Source organism: Symphalangus syndactylus, chromosome 2 (genome assembly GCF_028878055.3).
Source record: "Symphalangus syndactylus isolate Jambi chromosome 2, NHGRI_mSymSyn1-v2.1_pri, whole genome shotgun sequence".
Taxonomy (NCBI): domain Eukaryota; kingdom Metazoa; phylum Chordata; class Mammalia; order Primates; family Hylobatidae; genus Symphalangus; species Symphalangus syndactylus.
The window spans coordinates 79,369,614-79,392,849 of NC_072424.2; the positions used below are offsets into that span (position 1 = coordinate 79,369,614).

Sequence of the window (23,236 nt, forward strand, 5' to 3'; positions counted from 1 at the left end):
TCCTTAGCATCTTTGAATTTTAGTTTTCTTATCTGTAATATTGTGATAATGACTGATAAGGAAATATTACATGCTTGTAATTTTGCGAAATTAATGAAATTGATATAGGGAAGCAGGTACTCTCCTACACTGTTGGTAAAAATATTCATTATTAAAACATATCTATGAAGCAATTTGGTGCCACCTAATACATATTGAAAGGTACATTCCTGTTGAGTCAGCAATATCATTTCTGGGAATATATGCTACAGAAATGTATTGGTACAAATATATATATATATACACACACACACACACACACAAAGATGTTCATTTGAGCATTATTTATAATAGTTAACTTAATAGGTACACTTAAATATCCATCATTAGGGAGAAATTAAATGAATCTTGGTGTAGTCATGCAATATGAATGTGAATGCACTGAAATAAAAAGACTTCTGAGACATAGGAAATAAAAAATGAAAATAAGTGATTTAAACAAGATATTGAAAGTATTACATTATGTAAAAGTATAAGAATATACATGTAATTAATATGTAATTGCATATTATATATTCATTAATTAATGCATTTTATAATTCCTATGTATTATCATAATTACTTTGAAGAGCAGTAAAGTGATACGTGCTCAGTTATTAAGTGATTCCTTTTGGGAAGAGATTGATAGGATATCTAGCTGTCAGGTATTGGTGAATGCATTCCAATTCAATGTGTGAACTGAAACACTAAAGACCAAATAAACAATTACAGTTTTTCAATGGCAATAAACTTTCTTTCTACTATTATTAATCCCCTTGCCATCATTCTAGTTCAGGGTTTTCCTCATCTCACTCAAAGTGGAAGATTGCAGGATACTCTAGAGTATAAATAAATTCTTTGGAGGACTTCAGGACTTTTTCAAGCTACATTTGCCATCTCCCTCCCCAGCTCCTATTCTCATTCTCTTCCCCGACACACAGGATGGCTGCTCTACTGAGGAATAACAGATGGAGGTGGAGGTTGTGTGCTGTAGGTGATAAGAAGTAAGGAGTTAAACAAATAGGGGAAAACCAGGAGACTACTGTGGCATTATTGGTGCCTCGGAAAGACAAAGTTTAAGAAGAAAGAGGGTGGTCAATCATGTCAAACTCTGCAGAGAAGTCAAATACCTTAAGTGTTTTTTGGTTTTGTTTTTAATGAGCATTTGTTTTGTTTAGCATAGAGATAAATACTTATTGATCTTGCTGACAACAGTTACAATGCAGGTGTGAGGAAAATGTATAAATAAACTGATGAGCAGGAGATGAGAGAACAGATATTGTAGACTACTCCTTTTCAAGACATTTGGCTATGAATGGAAAGGAGGAAGAAGGGGGGAAGAGGCACTATCCTACATTTTGTTGCATATTATTGATTTTTAAAGACAATTTTAAATAATATGTCAACCTATCCAAAGTCATCATTTTTGGTAGACATCCCAGCTTCAAGTGATTAACCAAAAAAAGCAAATCAATTCCATTCCTTAGGCATACATTTTATAATTAGTTTTTCCTGACAGGCTTCCAAAAAAGCTATGTTGCTCTAGTTTCGACATTCTTCTGGATGTTTTGCTGAGATGTGTGATGGTCAAAAGTGGTAACTTTGTAAATTTCACAGTTTACATTTATTACATTCATGATTTATGTAAATTTTAGAGTGTTTCTGTCTTCTCTTTCTATGGCTTAAACAAAATTCCTCATGTTCTTTTAACACTTTTCCCTGTTTCTTAATTAGTAAAAGTTTGATCTTGCTTAGGACCTTTTTGCCAACCAAACTCTATGCCTTCTTCCATGCTAGAACACTAGGATAGATTGTAGAAGCAAATAAGACATTTTGTTTTTCCTCTGAAAAATGGAGCAAAAGTAGTGGAGATCTCTAATCATTCCCATAAGAAACGTTTTTTTAAAAAGCTAAATACATTAAAAGTCAATCTTAAAACATGCAAAAAGTCTTTAAATTTGGATCGAATATATTGTTAGTAGGCATAGATTAACAAATTGCAAGTAAATAATCAAAATATAAATCTTTTTGAGTACTCATTATGAGCTGACATTGTTACATGTGCTTTGCAATAAATTAACCAATTTAATCCTTGCTTTCAATGAAATATGTAGAATAATTATTCTCATTTTACAAATGAGGTCTAAGCTCATTTGCAAAGCTGGGGTCTAAGCCCAGGGAGTCTGGCTTTAACATCTACTAGCTGAACTCCTTCACTGGGCTGCTCTTAAGTTAAAAACACTGTTCATGTGTTTTAGGACTAGATTCAACTAGTGGGACTTTTTTTCTTCCAAGTAAAGGAAGTTGGACTAAATATTTTCTTTTTGAAAAATCTTAATCTCATATTAAAATTCAAAAATCCATATCTTCCTCACTGCCTTAATCCTTTAATATAATATTGAACCCTATAGAATATTTGTTCTTGCCTAAATGATGCCAAACATATTTAATTTAAATGGTTTTTAAAATAGTGAAAGTATGGATATTTCTAAATATATGATTTCAGGACAGAATTTTTAAACTTCTACTCATGGATTTGACTTTATGTATAGCAGATGAATATATATTTTGTCAATGATCAGAGTTCCATGAAAATGAAATTAAAATGGTCACTTACAGGTGTTTTTACTTTCATTTCTTAACTGCGTAGACTAATGACATATAGATCAAGAGAACTTTGCTTTCTAATTTTAAAGGCAGCTGTTAATACTGTTAGCTCATGATGTATTTTAAATAACTAATAGTTTTATGTATTCAGCTATGCATAAACCTATATGCATATTTTGTGGGATCTGTGAATTGGGTAAAGATTTGCGGGCTGCCGGGCACGGTGGCTCACGCTTGTAATCCCAGCACTTTGGGAGGCCGAGGCGGGCGGATCACGAGGTCAGGAGATCGAGACCACGGTGAAACCCCGTCTCTACTAAAAATACAAAAATTTAGCTGGGCGTGGTGGTGGGCGCCTGTAGTCCCAGCTACTCGGAGAGGCTGAGGCAGGAGAATGGCGTGAATCCGGGAGGCGGAGCTTGCAGTGAGCCGAGATTGTGCCACTGCACTCCAGCCTGGGCGACAGAGCGAGACTCTGTTTCAAAAAAAAAAAAAAGATTTGAGGGAAAGTTTGCAGAAATGAGTATGCTACAAAGTGAATTTTAGGGTTTTATATCAACTTAACCATTGTGCAAATTTGAGTTTTATCTAAATCAAGCTAGAATGATTCACTGAAAACTCTGTTTTTAGTATCATTAAAGCAATGTTCACTTGCGTTATTCAGACCACTCTCTGGAGAAAGTAGAAAGTAGAGCCTGTGACATCCCATGAACTTTGGAGGCAGTTAAGACCACTGCGTTTACCTGAACTCTTTTCTATGTTTAATTAAACATAGCTGTTAGATATTTCCTTTTCCATGGACTTTGGAAAATTTATAACTGATTTGACTATTTTAGGAATCTTGAAATCATACAATCCCTCATAGAACCTCATTCAGAAAATCACTTTACATATGCCATTGCTATTAGTTTGGAATATCTGTTAGTTAAAAATGTTTTTATATTAACCAAAAATATAGCTACTTTAATTTAGAGCACTTGATTTTAATAGATGTGCTAATCAATGGAGCAGAAGAGTTAACTGAGTTCAGAGACATAATTTGGGTATTGCCTTAGAGGTGTATCTATTTGTTGTATGTATGCTTAAAAATACCCATGATATTATTCTATTCATACATTAGAAATATTTCCTACTATAAATTTTTCTCAGAATTTTTCCACAGGGACTCAGGCTACGTTTCTTTTGAAATGTCAGTGATTGAGAACTTAGGTTTAAAAAACACTACCTAAATCTTTAAAGTTAAAAAAGAACATATATCTTTATTCATACAATGAAACATTATTTGGTGGACATACATTTGAATAGATTGTAGTTAAAATAAAGATGAATTAGAGGATTATAACATGGAGAGAAAAATGCAGGTTGTAGAAGACAGCATAGAGTATGGTTCCATTTTTGTAAAGCTCAAATAGAATAAAAACTAAGCTATGTTTTATTTAGCAATATACAAATAGGTTGTAAAGCTACTTTTAAAGAGGAGGCAAGAAGAATGGTAAACACAAAATCAGGATCATGCCCCCAGAAGGGAGGCAAGGGGCCAATGTTGGGGAGAAAGTAGGTAATGGCAATATTCTAGGATTCAAACTGGATCACAAGAGTTAGTGTTATCATTATATTTCATAGCTTACATAAACATTTATTTTGGATGCATCAAATACTATATAATAGAAAAAAGTAGAAGACAATAGTTAATTTTCTGCCTGTTTGTCATTGTATATGCTTTAAAAGAAAGTAATGAAGTAGGAAATTTAGACAATTAAGTGGTTGTTATGTCTACATGAGACCAAATAATAGCCTTACTGATTATTTTTTTTTTGTTGGAAGGACTAACTAATCCTGTTTTAAAGATTCATGTTTTAAGTTTCACTACTTAATTTTTATTTCAGTGACAGGACCACTTCAGACCAGGTTAAAGTTTATAAGAGAAAAATAAATATAACAAATGTTTATTGACTTCCCACACTATCTGTCAGGTAGTATATTGGGTGTTGCTAAGGTATCACAGTAAATAAGATAAGTTTCTGCTCTTTGAGATCTTTAAGTTCAGTGAAGACAAGAGGATAAATGTGTCTATTAATCCAATTAGTACAAATTCTGAAAGCACAAAATGTTAAATAAATTAAGGATGTTCCTGAGACTAAGTCATCCCTCAATATTATTAGAAACTGTGATAAAGCAAAGCTTAATATGACAGATTATATAGAAAATATTGATTTTTTTGTTAATTTTATCTAATTTCTCTTTGCTTTATTTCATAAGCTTATATATTATCCCACCCTTAGGAGTTTTCTTGTCGAGATACTAAGATGTTAAGGCAAATGCATCAATTCCATGAAGTAACTGTTACATAGCTTATTACAGAGAAATCTTTATGCTTATGCAGAGATCCTTGGCCTGGATAACATCATAATTATTTTTATTTAATCCTTCTCCTTCCTCGGAATCAGTTTGATATGTTGAAAAGAGTGTCATATTTTAGAGAAACTTTGTTTGAATTCCATTTCTGACATGTTTCATTCCATCTTTAGGACTTTAGGTAAATTAGTTAACTTTGCCAAGTGTGAATTTTCCATCTATAAAATGGTGTTGGTAGGCTGGGCATGGTGGCTCAGGCCTGTAATCTCAGCACTTTGGGAGGCTGAGGTGGGTGGATCACGAGGGCAGGAGATCGAGACCATCCTGGCTAACACGGTGAAACCCTGTCTCTACTAAGAAAATACAAAAAAATAAGCTGGGCGTGGTGGTGGGTGCCTGTAGTCCCAGCTACTCAGGAGGCTGAGGCAGGAGAATGGCGTCAACCCAGGAGGCAGAGCTTCCAGTGAGCCGAGATGGTGCCACTGCACTCCAGCCTGGGCGACGGAGCAAGACTCTGTCTCAAAACAAATAAACAAACAAAAAAAATGGAGTTAATAATATTGTCCAGATAGAACTGTGTGGATTAAATTTTATGAATTTTATGATGTACACAGACACCTTACCAACTTGACCACAGTAGCTATTATGTGTCTAAATCCAGGATAGTGCTAAATAGGATTTAAGGCCACTTAAAGTTAAGGCCTTCAGTGTATGCAAATTGGATTTCTTTTACTGAGCAATTAATTTCCTAGTCCTAGAACATTGTGTGTGCTGAGTTACTGAATTTTTAAATTAATTGACTATTAAAACCTGAAGGTCGAAAGTGTTTCAAGACAGCTCTCTAATTCAACTCATAGAAAATATCTTTTGAAACAAAATGTGCTGCCATCTTCTTATCCTGAATTGAAAGCTTAGGAAGAAATTGTGGAGACACTCAGAAGTCTGCCTTGTTTCTCTAGTCTGGGATGGAATTTCTACCTGGAAATTTTCCAGGTGGAAGATGAAGAATCTGGAAAATTTTCCATCTGTGTCTGAGTTAGATATTAATGTTGGCTTTGTTATTTAGTTCAAAGTCCTGCTTGTAAATTCCAAAACATCAAGGGTATTCATAATCAAATAGAAAGCAATGCATGGATTCCAAATGATATTTGGATTATTCACAAATTGGTATTTTCTGCTCTCTTACTTTGCTTTCTTAGTATGAATCACGGGAGTTGACTGTAGAAATGTCACTATTGTATGCAGAACACATTTCAATCTCTTCCTCTCATCTATTCTGTTCAAAATTTTTCAAAAAAGAACCAAATATTCATAAAGTATTTTAAATTTATGTAGTTTGATTTTTTGCTACTTGTTTAAGAAATAAATGTGAATTTCTTTGAAATATGCATTCATTAATTAACTGGCTAAATTTTTCTGTCATTTAAAGTATACTTCTAAATTTTTTAAAATTCTACTTAGAAGATTTCAATTTTTGAAGAGGTATAGGTAAACATTTCAATGACATTAAAGTGCTTATTTCTTAAGCAAAGGATTGGAATGTTTTGGTTCTACTGAGCAAACATCTCCATAAAAAGTGGCTTTTGTTTTTGGTAGGAGAGTGAGGGCTCTTCCACAGGTTTACCGAAGTGTTGTTAAGGATTCAGCTATGGAAAGAGATGGGAGGCTTATCGTGCAAGGATGCACTAGAGTGCGTATGATGGCGATTTTCTCAGGCTTCTGGTGGTCATGGTTGAAATGTTGCTGTAGCACTTCCAATCCCATCATCTTAAGGTTTTCTGAAACTGCCTTTGTTCCCACATTCTCAGCAAAAGTGTAATTGTATTGTATTGGCTCACAATCATTTTGTTTGGCTATGTCAGATCATGATCCCAATTGGGGAGATTTTTTTTTTTTTTTTTAAGATTGAGTCTCACACTGTAGGCTGGGCTGGAATGCAGTGGCTTGATCTCAGCTTAATGCAACCTCTTCCTCCTGGGTTCAAGTGATTCTCCTGCCTCAGCCTCCCAAGTAGCTGGGATCACAGGCACCTGCCACCACGCTCAGCTAATTTATTGTATTTTTAGTAGAGACGGGGATTCACCATGTTGGCCAGGCTGCTCTTGAACTCCTGGCCTCCTGATTCACCTGCCTCAGCCTCCGAAAGTGCTGGGATTACAGGCATGAACCACCGTGCCTGGCCAGGAGGAGATCTTTAAACAAAAAAAACAGGGCTTCTATTACTAAAAACAAAAGTAGAGTGGATACCAGGCAAGCAATAAATAATATCCAATAGGCTAGGATATATAAAAAAGAACAAAATGATCGGCCAAAAGATGAGATGTTATGCTTTCTGTAACACAAATCATGGGGAGACTATCAAATCAGATGTTGCATTAAGTGGTAACATTACAGGAAACTTGTAGGACTTTTTACAAACATCCAGTTATCTGGGCTTTAGGGAAGTTGCTCTAGTGCCAGGTATCTTTTGGAACTGGGAATTCTGATGGTAAGTACCTTACAACAAAATAAATACTTGAGGAATTTATCCTTGGAAATTCTCTATCCCAATAATAAATCATTACACTTTAATTTGACCATAGATCTCATCCATTTATGCAGTTTAATGGGAAAGTACTGGATAAGATTTACATGACTAGGCTTCTTGACATTTAACAACCAACTTTCTTGGTCTTGGCTTCCTTGTTCGTTAGGTGAGGCTGTCAGGGAAGATCTTTAAGATGCCTTACAGTTCTGTAAAATATTATAATTAGCTTGCTCTGAGTGGCACAAATAAAATTAAGGTTTAGCACAGTAAAATCTAGAGAGAGGTAAAGTTTATTTAATCTTTATTTAAAATGTATATATACATCTCATATATCTCAATATATTAAGCATTTTGGACACCTAAATGTATAAAATATATGAATAATATTAGAAAAACAAATATAAAAAGATTATTGTCAACATTTCTCTGTGAGGAAATTAACAAAACTCAAATCGAAAATGGTGGTTTTATTGCTTCTCAGCCTATTGGCTAAGATCAAGTGAAAATGGTAGTTCTGATTTCTAAGATCATTTTTAATTATAGTTATATGATAAAACAACATTCAAGATAATTTAGATAATCTCGTATATGATTATATAGATGTATATATATGATTATATATGGTTATATAGATGTTTTTATGTTGGTTAAAATGATTAGTTTGGAAAATGGTTCAGATTAGTGTGGAATTTTTTATGAACTCACCTATGATCAATGACTGAATTTGAATTGAGTTTATAGCACGATTACTGGTATTTTGAACTAAGTATTGGTTGCACAGTAAAGCAGAGCTAGTGAGATACCCAGTGGAAACAGCATCTAAAAAGTTGGTCTCCAGAAGTATCATTTATACCAATACTCTTCTAAAAGCTTTATCATTAAATACCTCTATTTGTTAAAAAAAAAAATACATATATATATACATACATACATACATACATACATGAATAATTAAAATATCTTTAAGGATACTGCCATTATATTCATTTATTAATTATAAGCCTGTTCTATATTATATGCATTATAAAATATGTAAGGTATAAAATTAAAAGAATAAGATAAAGATTACATAATAAATTTAGTTTCATTCATGGTATGTTTATATGGTATGGTATATGTATATACAGTATGGTATTTTTGTTTTGGCTAAAACAGAAATAGGTAATGCAATTGAGTATGAATCATTTTATTTTATTTTATTATTATATATTAGGTTTTAGGATACATATGCACAATGTGCAGGTTTGTTACATATGTATCCATGTGCCATGTTGGTGTGCTGTACCCATTAACTAGTTATTTAGCATTAGGTATATCTCCTAATGCTGTCCCTCCCCCCTCCCCCCACCCCACAACAGTCCCCGGAGTGTGATGTTCCCCTTCCTGTGTCCATGAGTTCTCATTGTTCAATTCCCACCTATGAGTGAGAACATGTGGTGTTTGGTTTTTTGTCCTTGCGACAGTTTGCTGAGAATGATGGTTTCCAGTTTCATCCATGTGCCTGCAAAGGACATGAACTCATCATTTTTTATGGCTACATAGTATTCCATGGTGTATATGTGCCAGATTTTCTGTCTGTCGTTGTTGGACATTAGGGTTGGTTCCAAGTCTTTGCTATTGTGAATAGTGCCGCAATAAACATACGTGTGCATGTGTCTTTATAGCAGCATGATTTATAGTCCTTTGGGTATATACCCAGTAATGGGATGGCTGGGTCGAAGGTATTTCTAGTTCTAGATCCCTGAGGAATCGCCACACTGACTTCCACAATGGTTGAACTAGTTTACAGTCCCACCAACAGTGTAAAAGTGTTCCTATTTCTCCACGTCCTCTCCGGCACCTGTTGTTTCCTGACTTTTTAATGATGGCCATTCTGACTGGTGTGAGATGGTATCTCATTGTGGTTTTGATTTGCATTTCTCTGATGGCCAGTGATGATGAGCATTTTTTCATGTGTGTTTTGGCTGCATAAATGTCTTCTTTTGAGAAGTGTCTGTTCATGTCCTTTGCCCACTTTTTGATGGGGTTGTTTGTTTTTTCTTGTATATTTGTTTGAGTTCATTGTAGATTCTGGATATTAGCCCTTTGTCAGATGAGTAGGTTGCAAAAATTTTCTCCCATTCTGTAGGTTGCCTGTTCACTCTGATGGTAGTTTCTTTTGCTGTGCAGAAGCTCTTTAGTTTAATTAGATCCCATTTGTCAATTTTGGCTTTTGTTGCCATTGCTTTTCATGTTTTAGACATGAAGTCCTTGCCCATGCCTGTGTCCTGAATGGTATTGCCTAGGTTTTCTTCTAGGGTTTTTATGGTTTTAGGTCTAACTTGTAAGTCTTTAATCGATCTCAAATTAATTTTTGTATAAGGTGTAAGGAAGGGATCCAGTTTTGGCTTTCTACATATGGCTAGCCAGTTTTCCCAGCACCATTTATTAAATAGGGAATCCTTTCCCTATTGCTTGTTTTACTCGGGTTTGTCAAAGATCAGATAGTTGTAGATATATGGCATTATTTCTGAGGACCCTGTTCTGTTCCATTGATCTATGTCTCTGTTGTGGTACCAGTACCATGCTGTTTTGGTTACTGTAGCCTTGTAATATAGTTTGAAGTCAGGTAGCATGATGCCTCCAGCTTTGTTCTTTTGGCTTAGGATTGACTTGGCGATGTGGGCTCCTTTTTGGTTCCATATGAACTTTAAAGTAGTTTTTTCCAGTTCTGTGAAGAAAGTCATTGGTAGCTTGATGGGGATGGCATTGAATCTATAAATTACCTTGGGCAGTATGGCCATTTTCACGATATTGATTCTTCCAACCCATGAGCATGGAATGTTCTTCCATTTGTTTGTATCCTCTTTTATTTCATTGAGCAGTGGTTTGTAGTTCTCCTTGAAGAGGTCCTTCACATCCCTTGTAAGTTGGATTCCTAGGTATTTTATTCTCTTTGAAGCAATTGTGAATGGGAGTTCACTCATGATTTGGCTCTCTGTTTGTCTGTTATTGGTGTACAAGAATGCTTGTGATTTTTGTACATTGATTTTGTATCCTGAGACTTTGCTGAAGTTGCTAATCAGCTTAAGGAGATTTTGGGCTGAGACAATGGGGTTTTCTAGATATACAATCATGTCATCTGCAAACAGGGACAATTTGACTTCCTCATTTCCTAATTGAATACCCTTTATTTCCTTCTGCCTGATTGCCCTGGCCAGAACTTCCAGCACTATGTTGAATAAGAGCGGTGAGAGAGGGCATCCCTGTCTTGTGCCAGTTTTCAAAGGGAATGCTTCCAGTTTTTGCCCATTCAGTATGATATTGGCTGTGGGTTTGTCATAGATAGCTCTTATTATTTTGAGATACGTCCCATCAATACCTAATTTATTGAGAGTTTTTAGCATGAAGGGTTGTTGAATTTTGTCAAAGGCCTTTTCTGCATCTATTGAGATAATCATGTGGTTTTTGTCTTTGGTTCTGTTTATATGCTGGATTACATTTATTGATTTGCGTATGTTGAACTAGCCTTGCATCCCAGGGATGAAGCCCACTTGATCGTGGTGGATAAGCTTTTTGATGTGATGCTGGATTCAGTTTTCCAGTATTTTATTGAGGATTTTTGCATCAATGTTCATCAAGGATATTGATCTGAAATTCTCTTTTTTGGTTATGTCTCTGCCAGGCTTTGGTATAAGGACGATGCTGGCCTCATAAAATGTGTTAGGGAGAATTCTCTCTTTTTCTATTGATTGGAATAGTTTCAGAAGGGATGGTACCAGTTCCTCCTTGTACCTCTGGTAAAATTTGGCTGTGAATCCATCAGGTCCTGGACTCTTTCTGGTTGGTAAGCTATTGATTATTGCCACAATTTCAGAGCCTGTTATTGGTCTATTCAGAGATTCACCTTCTTCCTGGTTTAGTCTTGGGATTGTGTATGTGTCAAGGAATTTATCCATTTCTTCTAGATTTTCTAGTTTATTTGCGTAAAGGTGTTTGTAGTATTCTTTGATGGTAGATTGTATTTCTGTGGGATCAGTGGTGATATCCCCTTTTTCATTTTTTATTGCATCTATTTGATTCTTCTCTCTTTTCTTCTTTATTAGTCTTGCTAGCGGTCTATCAATTTTGTTGATCTTTTCAAAAAACCAGCTCCTGGATTCATTAATTTTTTGAAGGGTTTTTTTGTGTCTCTATCTCCTCCAGTTCTGCTTGGATTTTAGTTATTTCTAGCCTTCTGCTAGCTTTTGAATGTGCTTGCCCTTGCATTTCTAGTTCTTTTAGTTGTGATGTTAGGTTGTCAGTTTTGGATCTTTCCTGCTTTCTCTTGTGGGCATTTAGTGCTGTAAATTTCCCTCTACACACTGCTTTGAATGTGTCCCAGAGATTCTGGTATGTTGTGTCTTTGTTCTCGTTGGTTTCAAAGAACATCTTTATTTCTGCCTTCATTTCGTTATGTACCCAGTAGTCATTCAGGAGCAGGTTGTTCAGTTTCCATGTAGTTGAGCGGTTTTGAGTGAGTTTCTTAATCCTGAGTTCTAGTTTGATTGCACTGTGGTATGAGAGACAGTTTGTTATAATTTCTGTTCTTTTAAATTTGCTGAGGAGAGCTTTACTTCCAACTATGTGGTCAATTTTGGAATAGATGTGGTGTGGTGCTGAAAAAAATGTATATTCTGTGGATTTGGGGTGCAGAGTTCTGTAGATGTCTATTAGGTCCACTTTGTGCAGAGCTGAGTTCAATTCCTGGATATCCTTGTTAACTTTCTGTCTCGTTGATCTGTCTAATGTTGACAGTGGGGTGTTAAAATCTCCCATTATTATTGTGTGGGAGTTTAAGTCCCTTTGTAGGTCACTGAGGACTTGCTTTATGAATCTGGGTGCTCCTGTGTTGGGTGCATATATATTTAGGATAGTTAGCTCTTCTTGTTGAATTGATCCCTTTACCATTATGTAATGGCCTTCTTTGTCTCTTTTGATCTTTGTTGGTTTAAAGTCTATTTTATCAGAGACTAGGATTGCAACCCCTGCCGTTTTTTGTTTTCCATTTGCTTGATAGATCTTCCTCCATTCCTTTATTTTGAGTCTATGTGTGTCTCTGCACGTGAGATGGGTTTCCTGAATACAGCACACTGATGGGTCTTGACTCCTTATCCAGTTTGCCAGTCTGTGTCTTTTAATTGGAGCATTTAGCCTATTTACATTTAAAGTTAATATTGTTATGTGTGAATCTGATCCTGTCATTATGATGTTAGTTGGTTATTTTGCTCGTTAGTTGATGCAGTTTCTTCCTAGCCTCGATGGTCTTTACAATTTGGCATGTTTTTGCAGTGGCTGGTACCGGTTGTTCCTTTCCATGTTTAGTGCTTCCTTCAGGAGCTCTTTTAGGGCAGGCCTGGTGGTGACAAAATTACTCAGCATTTGCTTGTCTGTGAAGTATTTTATTTCTCCTTCACTTATGAAGCTTAGTTTGGCTGGATATGAAATTCTGGGTTGAAAATTCTTTTCTTTAAGAATGTTGAATATCGGCTCCCACTCTCTTCTGGCTTGTAGAGTTTCTGCCAAGAGATCAGCTGTTAGTCTGATGGGCTTCCCTTTGTGGGTAACCCGACCTTTCCCTCTGGCTGCCCTTAACGTTTTTTCCTTCATTTCAACTTTGGTGAATCTGACAATTATGTGTCTTGGAGTTGCTCTTCTCGAGGAGAATCTATGTGGCGTTCTCTGTATTTCCTGAATGTGAATGTTGGCCTGTCTTGCTAGACAGGGGAAGTTCTCCTGGGTAATATCTTGCAGAGTGTTTTCCAACTTGGTTCCATTCTCCCCATCATTTTCAGGTACACCAATCAGACGTAGGTTTGGTCTTTTCACATAGTCCCAAATTTCTTGGAGGCTTTGTTCATTTCTTTTTATTGTTTTTTGTCTAAACTTCCCTTCTCGCTTCGTTGCATTCATTTCATCTTCCATCACTGATACCCTTTCTTCCGGTTGATCGCATCTGCTACTGAGGCTTCTGCAATCTTCGTGTAGTTCTCGAAACTTGGCTTTCAGCTCCATCAGCCCCCTTAAGCCCCTTTCTTCATTGGTTATTCTAGTTATCCATTCGTCTAATCTTTTTTCAAAGTTTTTAACTTCTTTGCTATTGTTTTGAATTTCCTCCCGTAGCTTGGAGTAGTTTGATCGTCTAAAGCCTTCTTCTCTCAGCTCGTCAAAGTCATTCTCCATCCAGCTTTGTTCTGTTGCTGGTGAGGAACTGCATTCCTTTAGAGGAGGGAGAGGTGCTCTGCTTTTTAGAGTTTCCAGTTTTTCTGCTCTGTTTTTTCCCCATCTTTATGGTTTTATCTACTTTTGGTCTTTGATGATGGTGATGTACAGATGGGTTTTTGGTGTGGATATCCTTTCTGTTTGTTAGTTTTCCTTCTACCAGACAGGACCCTCAGCTGCAGGTCTGTTGGAGTTTGGTAGAGGTCCACTCCAGACCCTGTTTGGCTGGGTGTCAGCAGCAGTGGCTGCAGAACAGCAGATTTTCGTGAGACCACAAATTCAGCTGTCTGATAGTTCCTCTGGAAGTTTTGTCCCAGAGGAGTACCTGGCTGAGTGAGGTGTCAGTCTGTCCCTACTGGGGGGTGCCTCCCAGTTAGGCTGCTCGGGGGTCAGGGACCCACTTTAGGAGGCAGTCTGTCCGTTCTCAGATCTCCAGCTGTGTGCTGGGAGAACCACTACTCTCTTCAAAGCTATCAGACAGGGACATTTAAGTCTGCAGAGGTTCCTGCTGACTTTTTGTTTGTCTATGCCCTGCTCCCAGTGGTGGAGCCTACAGAGGCAGGCAGGCCTCCTTGAGCTGTGGTGGGCTCCACCCAGTTCGAGCTTCCTGGCTGCTTTGTTTACCTAAGCAAGCCTGGGCAATGGCGGGCGCCCCTCCCCCAGCCTCGCTGCCGCCTTGCAGTTTGATCTCAGACTGCTGTGCTAGCAATCAGTGAGACTCTGTGGGCATAGGACCCTCCGAGCCAGGTGCGGGACTCAATCTCCTGGTGTGCCGTTTTCCAGGCGCATTGGAAAAGTGCAGTATTAGGGTGGGACTGACCCAATTTTCCAGGTGCTGTCTGTTACCTCTTTCTTTGACTAGGAAAGGGAACTCCCTGACCCCTCACGCTTCCCGAGTGAAGCAATGCCTCGCCCTGCTTCAGCTTGCGCACAGTGCGCTGCACCCACTCTCCTGCAGCCACTGTCCTTCACCCACTGTTTGGCACTCCCTAGTGAGATGAACCCAGTACCTCAAACGGAAATTCAGAAATCACCCATCTTCTGTGTTGCTCAGGCTGGGAGCTGTAGACCAGAGCTGTTCCTATTTGGCCATCTCTGAATCATTATGTTTTAAAAATTTGTTAAACATTTTGAATTGTAGAAGATCTGATTCTATAGTTTGATTTATTGATTTTAATGGCTGTATGACTGAAAAATTCTTCCTCACAAAAATATATAGATCTAACTGGAAAACAAATTGTTGGCTAAAAATTATGCCAACATCTTTACTGAAATTTAACTGGTGCATTTCCATCTCACTTGACGTTAATCAGTTATTCTTATAAAGTAGCCACATGATGCTAAACTTAAACATTTCTGGCAAATGTGTTCAAAATGCTGTGAAATATGTCAATAATTAAAATATTTCTAAACATCCACTGTTACAACATTCTCTTCATAGTGTTAGCTTTTTTCCAATCAGCAACTTTTTTTTTCTTTTTGCCATAAAATAATCAGCAAAGCTCTGTGTGGCATAAATGGCATTTACGATCACCTACATCTCAATACAAAGTATTACAAAGATTCACTATATTTTCAATGTTGTTTTCAAGAAATTCACTCCATTAATAACATTGTCACACTTAAGAAAATTTCTAGCTTCAAGTTTTGTCACAATATCTTGCCTATGATTACTGTAAATAATTACTTTCATGTGTCTAGTACTATTACTGTTTTCTTGCTTTGCTCTTTTTTTCTTGTCTGACACCCTGTCACTTGTTATAGTCTTTCCATTAAATATTATTATTTTATTTTATTTTTATTTTAATATTTGAAGAGATTTATTCTAAGCCAATATGAGTGACCGTGGCCCATGACACAGCCTCCAGGAAGTCTTGAGAACATGTACCCCAAGTGGTTGGGGTGCAGCTTGGTTTTATACACTTTAGAGAGGCATGAGACATCAATCAAATACATTTAAGAAATATATTGGTTTGGTCCAGAAAGGCGGAACAACTCAAAGGGGTGTGGGAGTTTCCAGGCTATGGTGAGTTTAAATATTTTCTGGTTGACAATTGATTGAGTTTTTCTAAAGACCCACGATTGATAGAAAGGTAATGTTCAGCTTAAAAATAAAGATTGTGCAGCCCAAAGTTCTTTTGAAGTCTTATAGTGGCTGTCGTTAAAGACAATAGGATGACAGATGTTTTTTCTATTCAGATTTTAGGTAATCTCTTTAGTATTGGGAGTGTTTGGAAGAAAAAGATCTAGCTATGTTAATACAGATTCTTCATAGATGCAAATTTTTCCCCACAAAGAACAGCTTTGCAGAGCCGTTTCAAAATATGACTAAGAAGCATGTTTTTGGGTAAAATATTTTGATTTTCTTCTTTGTCTTGTAATGTTATGCCAGAGTCAGGTTGGAAAGTAAATAATGATATATAGGGTTAAATAAAACCCAACCTATCTCATGCGAATTTGTGATTTGTAGGCCATGACTCCCCAGACACCTTAGAGAGGAGTAAGTCCTTAATTATATCCCAGAATTTGTGAGATATGATTAAAGGAGTGCTGTGAGAGAAATGTATATCCTTAATAACTTATATTAGCAATAAAAGTATGATCATTGGTCAGATAAGTATTTATCTTAAAACATTATTAATTGAACAGGAGAGTAAATACAATGAATTAAAAAGGAAGAAATAATACAAATGAAAGTGAAAGTTAGTACAATAGGGAAGAAATGATAAGGTAGAGATCAACAAATCAAAAAATTTGTTCTTTGGAAACAAATCAACAAAATAGACAAATTGCAAGACTGATCAATAGAAGAAAAGAGATCACAGAAATAAACAATTTTATGAATGAAAAGTTGAGCACAGCTCTAAGTACAGATTACAAGATAACCAAAGGTAATTATAAGATGCATAGGTAGTTCAATTGGGGAAGGATAATCTTTTCAACAAGTAGTGCTGAAACAACTGAATATCTGTATTTTTTAAAAAGAAAACTTTGATTCTTATATCATACCCTGCATAAAAGTTAACTCCAGATGAATCATAGACACAAGTGATATGGCTCCAATGAGTGGAGGAACACCAGGGTTCTTGGTCCTCATGCCGGTTTAGATAAAACCACACGGACACACATGGAGTGGTTTTAAGAAGCAGAGAGTTTAATAGCCAAGAAGGAAGAAGAAAGCAAAAGGAAGAGGCTCCCCCATATAGAGACAGGGAGGGGAGGGGGGGCTCCAGAGCCGAAAGGGGAGGTCCCCCTTAAATATTATTTTTTAAACAACTCATTTAATGTTAAACTTATAATTTCTCCAGTATAGTTTTCCTTTTAGGGTTAATAATAAGCAAAATATCACATATTTCCTTATTTAAAAATCGAATATCCCAATCTAAACTATATAGAAACACTGGTGTTTTGAGCTAGCTGTGTAGCAATTCTACCATTTATGAAAGAATAAAAGTGGAATAGAACAAGATCATAATGTTAAATTACCCCTTCAACAAAGATATGCGCTGTGGAAATGTATAAAGTGATGATAACATGTCTCTTTAAGTTTTTTTGAGAATAAAGTAAGGTCACTGTTTTATGTAGACTCATAGATATATTGAAATTCTAAAATGACATGTATAATTTTTGAAGACATCTTGAAATCTTCAGTTCCTGAAAGAGGGTGGAACAGAGGATGTTTTTATTTTATTTTTCCAGAGGTTATTGGGGTACAGGTGGTACTTGGTTACATGAGCAAGTTTTTTAATGGTGATTTGCAAGATTTTGGTGCACCCATCACCCAAACTGTATATACTGCATCATATTCGTAGTCTTTTATCCTTCACCTCCCTCCCACTCTTCCCCCCAAGTCCCCTGTATTATCGTTATGCCTTTGCATCCTCATAGCTTAGCTCCCACATATTAGTGAGAACATACAATGTTTGGTTTTTCCTTTCCTGACTTACATCACTTAGAATAATAGTCTCCAATCTCATCCAGCTCACTGTAAATGCTGTTAATTCATTCCTTTTTATGGCTGTATAGGATTCCATCAAATATCTATACACACACATACACACACCACAGTTTCTTTATCCACTGGTTGATTGATGGGCATTTGGGTTGGTTCCACAATTTTGCAATTGTGAATTGTGCTGCTATAAACATGTATGTACAACTATCTTTTAAGAATAATGATGTCTTTTCTTCTGGGTAGATACCCAGTAGTGGGATTGCTGGATTAAACAGTAGTTCTACTTTTAATTCTTTAAGGAATCTCCATACTGTTTTCCATAGTGGCTGTACTAGTTTACATTCCCACCAGCAGTGTAGAAGTGTTCCCTGTACACCACATCCACACCAACATCTACTGCTTATTAATTTTTTGATTATGGCCATTCTTGCAGGAATAATGTGGTATCCCATTGTGGCTTTAATTTACGTTTCCCTGATCATTAATGATGTTGGGCATTTTTTCATATGTTTGTTGGCCATTTGTACATCTTCTTTTGAGAATTGTCTATTCATATCCTTAACCCACTTTTTGATGGGATTGTTTGTTTTTATCTTACTGATATGTTTGAGTTTGTTGTAGATTATGCATATTAGTCCTTTATCAGAGGTATAGATTGTGAAGATTTTCTCCCACTCTGTAGGTTGTTTACTCTGCTGACTATTCCTTTTGCCGTGCAAAAGCTCTTTAGTTTAATTAGGTCCCAGCTATTTATCTTTGTTTTCATTGCATTTGCGTTTGGATTCTTGACCATGAAATCCTTGCCTAAGCCAATGTCTGCAAGGGTTTTTCCAATGTTATCTTCTAGAATTTTTATAGTTTCAAGTCTTAGGTTTAAGTCCTTAATCCATCTTGAGTTGAGATGATATAAACAAATGGAAACACATCCCATAGATAGAATCAATATTGTGAAAATGACCATACTGCCAAAAGCAATCTACACATTCAATGCAATCCCCGTCAGAATGCCACCATCATTCTTCACAGAATTAGAAAAAAACAATTCTAAAATTTATATGGGACCTAAAAAGAAGCTGCATAGCCAAAGCAAGACTAAGCAAAAAGAACGAATCTGGAGACATCACACTACCTCATTTCAAACTATTCTATAAGGCCCTAGTCACCAAAAGAGTGTAATACTGGTATAAAAATAGGCACATAGACCAATGTAACAGAATAGAGAACCAGAAAGAAACCCAAGTACTTACAGCCAATTCATCTTTCACAAAGCAAACAAAAACACAAAGTAGGGAAAGGACACCCTTTTTAACAAATGATACTGGGATAATTGACTAGCCACATGTAGGAGAATGAAACTGGATCCTCATCTCTCACCTTATACAAAAATCAACTCAAAATATGGATTAAGGACTTAAACCTAAGACCTGAGAATGTTTTCTTAATGGTACAGTGATCCTTTACAGTTTAAATAAACTAAAAGGAAACTGCCTATATTTTATACACTGTTCATTTATATGCATGTAGCTATAATAAAATATAGACTTTCATAGATTCAGTTAGAAATTTGGCTGCCTTCCCAGCAAAAGGCAAGTATATAAAAACTGAATTTCCTCATCTGTTTAACAAGTTGGCCTTGTCAACCCTTAATATATATATATGTTCAGTGATAACACATCTTTTTACTATGTTTGAAAAATTCATATGCTGAAACACAGTCTATGTTTTGACACTGATAATTAACAGTATGTATTTTTGTATTCCCAGCTAGACTTCTTTCATGGAGCAAACTGGGCAAATTCTCAGGTCACTACATAGGCAATAGTCTATTGCCTTTTTTTCTGGATATGTTTTCTGTTCTCTGCTCTAATTGAATACATTAAATTAAGGTACTTATCTTCATCACTTTTAATTTTTTATTTAACAAATCTTCATATTTAATAGGAAACATTATAATGCTAAATGGCAGACTTTGTGAGAGGGCATAAAAATGTGAAAGACAGCCAGCATGTTGTAGAGGAAGAAAAAAGACAGGCTTAAAACCAGGCCACCTCTGAACCTGAAACCCAGACTTGTCACTTACTTGCTGTAAAACTTTAAGAAAGTCACTTATCTTGCATAAGTCTCTGTATTCACACTGAGAAAGGAGGTTAAGTGTTAAGCAAATTATATTGTTTGAAATGGAGTGCTCCTGCGCCCTTTGATAGCTCAGCTGGTAGAGCGAAGGACCGTAGACTGTAGAGACATCTGTGAAATACGTTCCTCATAGTAGACAATCAAGAATTTTTATCTGTATCTTACAGAAGAAGAAGAACATTTGAGATAATTATTTTTTAACTTTTACTAAAATAATATAGTATTTATCTTGTGTAGGAAATTTAAGCATTGCACAAAAGGTCTCCAACTAGAGATATATTGTACTTTAAAACAAGCAGCATAATGTGCTTCCATCAGGCAATAGACAAGTAGGCAAAAACATATTAGACTTTTAGGCCTCTGCTTTGATTACTGAAAACGTGTTGCCTTCTAAGCAGATATTTAGTAATATTTGTTTCTTCTAAAGTGGTGTGCAACAACAGTTGTGATTTGACTTGTTGCCTTTCAGTTCCTCAAGCAATATTTGGCTATATAGTAAAGAATCTTATTAATAGGCTAACGGTATTTTAAAAGATATGTTTAGGGAAAGAGTCAATGTTGGTCTTGATAGTCATAGCACATACTAACCCTATGGTCTTTTACGGCTCTCATACTTATGAATTGAATTGACTCCTTGGCGTCTGTTGACCACCATACAATTATGTGAATAATTTCATTGCAGCCTTTCCGACTTAAAGCTAATCTTTTTTAAACATGAAAAATAACTTTTATCTCTCACAAACAAGCTATTATGAATGTTTTGAGACCCCAAGTGTTTTTGAGTTATTAAAATTGTAAGATGAAGCATTTATTGGAATGCGTCTTGTTTAAGACTAATATGTTGGCAATAAAGTTAAAAAAAGTGCTATGGCAAGTGTTTGCTTAATTTTAGTTAGAGAGAAAAACAGTCACTGTTAACGTACTATAGCATTTAATGACATTTCTGTGTGTGATAAAAGCAAAAAGTACTTTCATTAGTTAAAAAGATGAAAATGGCTGACTTTCTTATGTACCCTGAACTTCTTGCATATATAATTTTCTTTTGTTAAACATGTAATCTGTCAACTAATCAGCAAAGATTTATTGTACACCTTTTCTGCAGTGTATACTGTGCTAGTTGTTATGCAGAATAAGACAAGTGGCTTCCCATCATATTGGAGATGCAATCAATTTTCTATATGAAACAGATAGTAATATTAGCTGATGTATGAGTAAGTGACAAAATTAAAGGTACCAAATAGCATGTCCCAATGTATTCTATGAAACATTATTTCTTTGAAATGATCTGGGAAAAAGATTCTACAGCCAAATGTGTTTGAGAAATGTGGCCCACTATATAGCTCTTTTAAAGATTTACAGCATACTCTAGCATATTAAGGGGTCTGAGGAAGCCTGCAATAAAGATGCCTATAAAAGTTACTTGACTAAGCAATTTTCCAAGCTTATTTGGTCTATGTCCTAAATATCTCCTACAGGAACCCACTTTAGGAAGTGCTCCTTGATTTACAATCTGACCCAACAGAGTGTGCCCTTAAAGGGTGGAGAAAGCTTGCTTTTTAAGACTAAATGCTGATTTTTAAACAAGTGTTACATTTATAGATGCATTATTGATTCCAGTCGAGACTGTTAGAACTTTCAGGAGGAAAACTTGGCAAGACACGTAAGAGTATAAAATATAAATGCTCTTTGGCTTAGGAATTACACTTCTAGAATTTACTCTTGTTCAAAAGATTTTAATGGCTAAGCCTTGCCTCTGAACTAAGAATAATCTCATCAGCCTGCCATTTAATATCTTCCACAACATTTCCTTAATACAATTTCAGATATACTAGCATGCACAAATATGTGCTATATAAATGAAGAGTAGAGACGTATTTACAGAGGCTAGAAAGTTTGGAAAAAGATTCATGGAGAGGGTGGAACATAAAGCAGCCCTAATGGCGCATTGCGGAGTTAAAGGTTGTGTGTGTGTGTGTGTGTGCACACGCGTGCACGCTGATGATACTACTATATCTCAGGCAGGGTTCTAAGTACTTTATTACATTATTTCAATTCACAAAACCAACCCACGATATGAATACTACTATTTTTCTTTTTTATTGACATGAAGAGACAGATTTCACAGTGTTCTTGAGTCACACTGCCAGTGAAAATTTGAGATTGGTAAACCCATCTCAGAGCCTGAAATTTAGCTACTCTGTTTTATTGTGACCAGAATATTTTCTAATTAAGTCCCGGAATACAAAATATCTTATAAATCTTGAGAGAAAGTGGGAATTTTTTCCCAATTGTACTGAAATTTACATTACTTGATTGAGTTTTTTTTTCTTTTCTTCTTCTTCTTCTTATTATTATACTTTAAGTTTTAGGGTACATGTGCATAATGTGCAGGTTTGTTACATATGTATACATGTGCCATGTTGGTGTGCTGCACCCATTAACTTGTCATTTAGCATTAGGTATATCTCCTAATGCTATCCTTCCCCCCTCCCCCACCCCACAACAGTCTCTGGAGTGTGATGTTCCCCTTCCTGTGTCCATGTGTTCTCATTGTTCAATTCCCACCTATGAGTGAGAACATGCGGTGTTTGGTTTTTTGTCCTTGCGATAGTTTTCTGAGAATGATGGTTTCCAGTTTCATCCATGTCCCTACAAAGGACATGAGCTCATCATTTTTTATGGCTGCATAGTATTCCATGGTGTATATGTTCCACATTTTCTTAATCCTAATTAAACGATAATTTCTCAATTATCATTTTTGGACATTTGGGTTGGTTCCAAGCCTTTGCGATTGTGAGTAGTGCCACAATAAACATATGTGTATATGTGTCTTTATAGCAGCATGATTTATAATCCTTTGGGTGTATACCCAGTAATGGGATGGCTGGGTCAAATGGTATTTCTAGTTCTAGATCCCTGAGGAATCACCACACTGACTTCCACAATGGTTGAACTAGTTTACAGTCCTACCAACAGTGTAAAAGTGTTCCTATTTCTCCACATCCTCTCCAGCACCTGTTGTTTCCTGACATTTTAATGATTGCCATTCTAACTGGTGTGAGATGGTATCTCATTGTGATTTTGATTTGCATTTCTCTGATGGCCAGTGATGATGAGCATTTTTTCATGTGTTTTTTGGCTGCATAAATGTCTTCTTTTGAGAAGTGTCTGTTCATATCCTTTGCCCACTTTTTGATGGGGTTGTTTGTTTTTTGCTTGTAAATTTGTCTGAGTTCATTGTAGATACTGGATATTAGCCCTTTGTCAGATGAGTAGGTTGCAAAACTTTTCTCCCATTCTGTAGGTTGCCTGTTCACTCTGATGGTAGTTTCTTTTGCTGTGCAGAAGCTCTTTAGTTTAATTAGATCCCATTTGTCAATTTTGGCTTTTGTTGCCGTTGC

General features: G+C 36.1%; 1 protein-coding gene across 10 annotated transcripts in view; it reads left to right on the plus strand.

Annotated features, from left to right (window-relative positions):
- Window positions 1-23,236, plus strand: part of GRIK2 (glutamate ionotropic receptor kainate type subunit 2) — a 677,547-nt gene that overhangs the window by 107,873 nt on the left and 546,438 nt on the right. The gene's annotated exons all lie outside the window — the stretch shown is intronic.